This window comes from Camellia sinensis, chromosome 12 (genome assembly GCF_055761805.1).
Source record: "Camellia sinensis isolate YWXY chromosome 12, ASM5576180v1, whole genome shotgun sequence".
Taxonomy (NCBI): domain Eukaryota; kingdom Viridiplantae; phylum Streptophyta; class Magnoliopsida; order Ericales; family Theaceae; genus Camellia; species Camellia sinensis.
Genome location: NC_138972.1, coordinates 86,983,519 through 86,991,244, shown reverse-complemented (window position 1 = coordinate 86,991,244; position 7,726 = coordinate 86,983,519).

Below are 7,726 nucleotides of genomic sequence, written 5' to 3'. Positions count from 1 at the left end.
TTGCATCCCTTAACTTTAATAAAATAATTTTTGTTTTTACACATCAATGGCTTGACTGGCATATCATTTTAAGCTTGAAAACAATTTGTTTGATTGAATTTGAGAATGATTGAATTTTGAACTCTAAATTGGACACTGATTCCATACTGACCAAAATCAAAGAATGACTTAACGAAAGAAAAACTTAGCAAAACAATCCAAACACACTTATATACACTGACTGGTATGAAAGGAACTTAAAAACGTGATTGTGAAACACAACCATTGAGCCTAAGTGATTCTGCAATTTGTCATGATGGTTTGAAATTAAAACTGGTGGACTGACCAAAAAGTTGGCCGATGAACTGATGAACTGGCCAAAGAGTTGTCGTGCCAGCTAAAAGATGAAACAACACGACTGGAATCGAACCCCGCTAAATAAATAGTAACTTCTGGCGGTTAATAGTTGACTCGAGTAGGGAGACGACAAAATCTCTAACTCGACTATGCCTCTAATTCATTGCCTTGACTTTTTTTCTTTTGATTTTTTGTAAAAATGTTTTGATCAACATAAGAGTTAGATTAGCATACTTATTCCAGTTTCTATTTTGAAATTATGTAAGTCAAGCTGTGAGCACTGGAAATTTTTCCCTTTTTTAAGTCCAAAGAATGGTCTGGTTTTGCAAAAAATGGAATAATTTTTGAGAAAAATTAGTCAGCTTCATTCAACATAATCAAAACCTATTTTTACAAATGGCCATTACCCAACCAACATGGAATCAACCATTGGGGTGCCTAGTCCCAAGCCAGATAATCCCGAATTGGTTCTGATGTAGCAATGGTGATAACCGAACTGAGCTAATCCGAACCAAACAAAGCCGAGCAAAACTAGACCCAACCGAATTGAACGAAGCCAAGTTGAATCGAACCGAACTGAATTAAGTGGAACGGAGACAAGCCAAGCAACCGCGGATATAACAGCCAAGTCGACTAAAGATACATCAGACAATGTGGACAGGATGAGTGAGTTAAAAATGGCTATGGCCGAACTTCAGGATGAAGCTACCTACGTATCTTAAAGATAGGAATCAAGCCTTACGTAGTTCCGGTTAAGATTCACTCAGGTATTAACACTCTCCTTTTGTGCTCTAACTTTTGCCAAAGCCGCCCTTCCAGGTTTTCAATCTTGCGAGCTTTTTCATTTTTTTGAAAAAAAAATTTAGTTTCTTTTTTATTTTCTTTTTTTTTTCTGCTCTAACTTTTGCTTGGGTCGTCCTTCCGGATTTTCAGCCCAGCGAGCCTCTCAAGGGTGGTACTTTCATTTTAGCTTGTCCATGTTGATTGGTTGTGAGATCTCTAGGCTATCTAAATCTATAAGAATGACTGCGATACTTGACTAGATAGACATGATGATGTAAGGACTAGGCTAATTGGGTCTAAATTTTCCCCTAGTGTAGTGGATAAAAACTTGATTGTTCTTCAGTAATAAAACACATTCTCTCATATTCCGGGATTTGACTTCTTTTCCAGTCCTCATTAACTTGACAAACGATCCAGTTTGAATCTTTGTCACATTCAACCTTATTGCCCCTAATTCAAGGGCTACTTCCAATCTAAATTACATTCGATCTTATTACCCCTAGTTCAAGGGCTGCCTCCATTTCGACTATGCAAGCCTTATACTTTGGTTGATTATTGAACATTCTGAATCAAGGTTTGAAAGCTACGGAGGTCAGACCTCAAGTCGAGAGGGATTTTATGTTGTATAATCTCAAGATCAATTACAGGCATGTCTTCATAGGACCACGCAAAAACATTTTTTTGAAATCTTTTAACAAAGTGACTAATCGCTCGTGCTCTTATGAAGACAATATAGAACCAATTTAGACCAAGCTCAGATCCTTCTCAGTACCCACATTAACAGAAATGATCTCATTCATCAAGGGCTTAGCACACCTCTCTTCCTCTCAGTCGATCAAAATTTACAAATCCCGAAAAAAAATTTCCTCTTCATTTTTATCAAAGTTTTGGAAAAAAGTTTTGGAATTTTTGGTCAATGTAATGAATTAAAGGCACAGAGAAGTAAGGAAAATCTATAGCACTTTTATTAAAAAGAAACTACGACTCAATGATAACAACAGACTCAAAAGAAAATGACAAAGAAGACCTAGACATGACAGAAATGTCTACGTTAGCACTCTCGAAAGTAACAGACTTTGACTCACTAGAATGACTCGAGCCTAATCCCAACTCTACAAACTTGGTGGAATCAAACTTAGACTCAACACTCAATTCAGAAAGTCAAATGAAATCATTCTCAAATTGCTAAAACAATGCGTGTCATCCACCACGCCTGGAACAAAATGTGTGCAATCAGCAGGTGATTCATCCCTCGATCACAAAGCTAGTCGCATTATCCCCCAAGTTTATTGACACTTCATCGATAGGTTTTAAGGGTTTTTTAGGTGCGGTGATGACCTTGGGTCTTTAGAGTTGAGGTGGAACTATGGCTTTACTGTTGATGAGATCTTGAATCTCATGGCGTAAGTGAAAATAATGATCAGTCTCATGACCATGTTGTTGGTGAAAGGCGCAGTATTTATTGGGGTCATGTCTGGCTGGTAGAATATTAGGGAGAGGTCAGGGATCATGGAGCTTGAGGTGTCCCTTTTCTATGAGGATTTCCATGGCACGATTTGGGGACATATTGAGTGGATGAAAGGGTTTATTTAGGGGTCGGGCTGACTCAACTGTTTGTGGACCAGTATTGCTAAAGGGATTGGCAATGGTGGTAGCGGTGGCAGCGACTATGTTAATTTTTGAGGAGTTGGCATTAGCAAGTGGAGGTGGATCGAGATAGGTCACCAGAGGTGGTTGGACAGTGGACATTCTAGATTTGTGTTGCAATTTAACGAGAGCATCACTGTGAGTGGCAACCATATTGGCGATGGCATCTATACTTCTTTGGAGGGATAAAAACATGTTTGTTATATTCTCTGGAATTTGAGCCATCACTGATTCTAGGGAGGAAATTATGGATGATCTAGTTGGCAAAGGAAGGGTACTTTGAACAGTCTACCGGTGCGAGTCTTATAGGACTTTAGGGATAATAGACCACTTTAAAGCTATAGTGCTACAAGCACTTTGCAAAAACAAAAATAGGACCTCTAATTAGAATTCTGGCAACACTCCCACAAACTGCAATGCCTGAACTACTGTTCAGAATTTGAGAACCCTAGATCCCAAACATTGCACATGGTAAGAAAAAGAACAAACACCCCTATGGGGCTAGGGTTACCCTGTCCTAGCTTTGAAATGATCTAAGGCTTCACTATTCAAACAAGCGGTATCATACATCCTAGAAATGGGAGAGCATCTTGTCCTAATTTTGAAAGGTACTATAGCTCATTATATACACAAGCTTGGCTCTACTCTAGGGGTTGAAGTCAAGGTGACATTACCAAAGAGTACTTTAGGTCATAACCAATGAAGATCCCAGGAAATCAGAAGTGTCAATATAGCCTCTCTTTGAAATCTGAGAACCTTAGATAGCAGAGCTACCTTTTTGACAGATCTCAAAAGGTTATAACACAAGGCCTCCAAAGTAACGTAGAGATAGGTGTAGTGTCACAAAAAGCTTGCACGTGCTCCCACCAGTATCTGGGTAACACAGGGACTTGAAGTGCACCAATGCATGCAATGCAATAAACATATAATTGAAAATAAAAGTCATATCATGGAATTCAAGTCAAGGTTTTATAAAATCCCTAGCAGAGTCGCTAGTAACTGTAACATGCCCGGGGGGTACCCGTGTGCATTAAATAGTTCGAACCCTCGATCTCTTTGATCTAGTCTTACTAGTGCAATGTGAAACATATATGAGAGTCCAGATTTGGCAACTTTTAGAAAATCCATTTTATTGCAAAACCTTTTGCCAAAAATGGATTGCGTCATCAGATCTCAGAGTCGCCACCTAATATTTTGGGAAATAAAGAAACCCATGACTCGTGCCAAGGCCACTGTTCGTCATAACCAAAGTTGTCTCGATTCAAAACCTTAGGTATGAGAGGAAAGGTCATTAATTGAGCACCCCTTCTCACCCGATCAAAAGATCGGTCTTTATTAAACCATGATATGAATTTTATTTATTTTATATATTCATATTTTGATTATTTAATAAATCTTAAAAATTGCTATGTGAAGCATCCAAGTATAGATTATGTCATTTATTTTGGAATAATTTGATTTCTTGTATTTTGAAAGAGTTTTGAAGATGTATAACTCAAATAAATTGAGTTTACAAACATGAAAAATCAACATTATTTCAAATTAAGCGACATAACCTTCATCCACTGGCATTCATACAGTTATATCAAGTAAACAAGTAACCATATGGTAGGATGCTTAAACATAATAGGAAAAACATATACAAACGGGATGCTAAAGCATAAAAAATTACATATTTATCAACGTCCGCGAACAGCTACAAAACAAAGTTAGTAAAACATGCATGATCTTATATACAAAATCTTAATGCAATTCACTCATGAGATACAACTAAAGATTCGGTTTCTAAGATATGACATGTGAATCATCTCAAGAACATGAGGTAGCACACATAATCACATACGAATTAATTAAATCCACAAATGCAAACTTAGCCAAATCAAGATGCATGACACATGGATGCAAAGCATGGATATAACGAAAAAAATAAAATAAAATAAACATGATGCATATCCACAAATAAGGAAAGCAAGTAAAAGAACGAGATAGAAAGAAGTGGGGTGGAAAATTATTACAACACTTTGAATAAATTATTACAAACCAAATAAGAGAGAAATGAGCAAATATTACAATAAAATAAAATATAACCTCACAAAACAATCAAAATAAAAAGAAACAAAATAAAAACTTCATGTTCATTGGAACCATTGGCGGAGATTGGTCAACATTGGGAAATTATGCCATCTTGTCCAAAGAAGCTAACCAGCCGGCCAACTAGGTCGAGCAAAACCTATCTTGTTGCAAAATCAAGAAAAGGAATAAACAATAAATATGTAGGTGGCTCAACTAACCACTACCGGTTAGCTTACAACACAACTAATATGGAGAAAGAGTAAGCAAATAAGTAATAATAATAATTATGAGCTAAACAAACCACTTGGATTATAACAACACACTATGAAATATAAAGTAAGAAAATAAATATGAGATAAACAAACCACTTGGATTATGACAAAACACTATGAAATAAGAAACAAGAAACAAGAAAATAAATATGAGTTGGATTATGAAAAAACACTATGAAATATAAAGTAAGAAAATAAATATGAGATGAACAAACCACTTGGATTATAACAAAACATTATGAACTATAAAGTAAGAAAATAAATATGAGATAAACAAACCACTTGGATTATAACAAAGCACTACGAAATAAGAAGCAAGAAAATAAATACAAGATAAACAAACCACTTGGATTATAACAAAATACTATGAAATAAGAAATAAGAAAATAAATATGAGATAGAAAATATAATAAAATGAAAGACTAGAAATTCACCTTCCAAAGAAAGATTGAACTCCTTGATTTCCAAACTTCCTCTTGATCACCCTCAAGTTTAGGAAGTGTGTTCTCAATCCTCAATCCAAAACTAGAATGGAGCTCTGGACATGTGTGGTGGAAAAGTGCCTAACTCTCTTATTTTTCCTCACTTTCAACAAGACTCACTCTTTCCTTTGATCAATCACTACTGAAATTTAGCTATTTCAAAATTTTTGGAGTTGTTTTGGATGTATAAAAGGTGAAATTTTAGTGTGTATAAGCCATGGAAGGTGTATATGGAAGATGAAAGTGTTTTTGGCTCAAAACTTGAATTTTCTCTCTTTTTTTCTCACTATTTTCTCTTCAATTTTGTGGTCCTCCCTCTCTCTTACAATTTGATCAATCTATAAAGGCAATGAGGGAGAGTTAAGGTCAAAAAGAAGGTAGGAGGCAAGGTGGGATACAAGAATGTGATAGGAGGACAAATTTTCAAAGTGGTTACATGGGATACTCTTTTATGGATGTAAACAAAACCTCTTTTTGATAATGGGGGATGATTGGGTATGTCTTTGGTGATATATGGGTCGGCCAATGAGGTAAGGGAGTGTCCTACACACAAGAAAAAAAATACAAAAATACACCTTCTTTGCCTGCTGCTTTGAAATGGTCAAATATTATTTAAGAGAAATATAACACAAGGCAAAGCTTTGGAATAGTGGTTAAGATGTCGGGTGTTGAGTAATAAGTTAGGTGTTCAAACCCTCTTCTAAGCATTCCTTAAATTCATTTTTTTGGGAAAAGACATGTTAGCGCCACATCATCAGCAATGACCAATCTAGTCATGCCACATCAGCATTGACGGAATATTCTGCATATGGACGAAATATTCCGTGACTTTAACAAAATATTCCCTCACATAACATAATATTCCTTGAGTTTTGAAAATTACAATTTGGCCCAGAAGTTTCAAATATTTGTGGTGTAACCCAAATTTCGGGAGAATTTTTCAGTGAAGTCCCTGGAAATGCAGCGAAGGTTGATCCTAGCTAAACGAACCATTCTGGACACAACTGTGACGTCAAAATATTTCCTTGGAAAGATAATTTATGGTTGTTTAGGGTTGGAAATAGGGCTCAAATTTTAAGTTTTCTTATTGAGAATTTTGTGAGAAACACCTTGATTTCATCATCAGGTAATCAAAAGAAAGCACCTAAGTCTTAGAGCCGGTCAAAATGGGGTGTCTATACATACATCTATGCATACATGTCCTTCCTTTGAAAACCAATACGTGACAAGGTTAGCATAATGCTCACGGTTAACCGTCAAAGGCGCAATAGCTACTATCTGTGCTTCTGTCTTTGTCTCATCATAATACTTTGCTTTTAAACTACATTTCCAATTTCTCCAATTCTTTTCCATTGACTTCAATGTTTGATGCCTAATCATATCCCTTCTCTCATCTTGAGGAATGGCAAACTTAGACTACAATTATATGTTTTTTCATATTATGAACATTCTTAAAATTATGAATACAATAATATAAACTGAATTTGTGCATTTCTTTGCCTAATTCTCACATTTTTATTTTTACTTGAACTATAATAGCATGGAAGATTATCTTTTTCACATACATATGATCTCTCTTATAGTAGAATTATCACAAAATACTTGTAGTTAGAAAATTACCTCGTTAAACCAAACCAAACCATGCCTTAAGTCCCATCAAATGGGGTTAGAAAATTACCTCGATAATATTCCAAAAATCTTCTTTATACTGATCTGGCACTTCATGCCAATTCTTGTACTTAATTGGGCATAAGTGTGGCTTCCTAGCAATGGTGCGTATGAAACGACTGAATATACCACCCTCTGTAGAAACAACTTGCAAATTGTTATTGAAGGTGAGCACAATACTGTAGACACCCCATTTTTGACCGTCCTCAAGACTCGGTTGTGCTTGCAGGTACATCCGGACACAAGTTCGATTGCTCATCGGGTATTCGACTTTTGCGGCGGAACGTCACAGGTTCGAGCTTTCCAAACCCTGTATCCTTTCTGCCCCATTCTTAGACCATGACTTGGTCCTTTCAGAATGTGTTTCTTGGTGCACTGCCGGCCACCTTTTGGCCCTGCCTACCTTCACTTTGTTACTGCCGGCCATTGATTGAGCCTGTCGACCATCAATGAGCCACTGCCGGC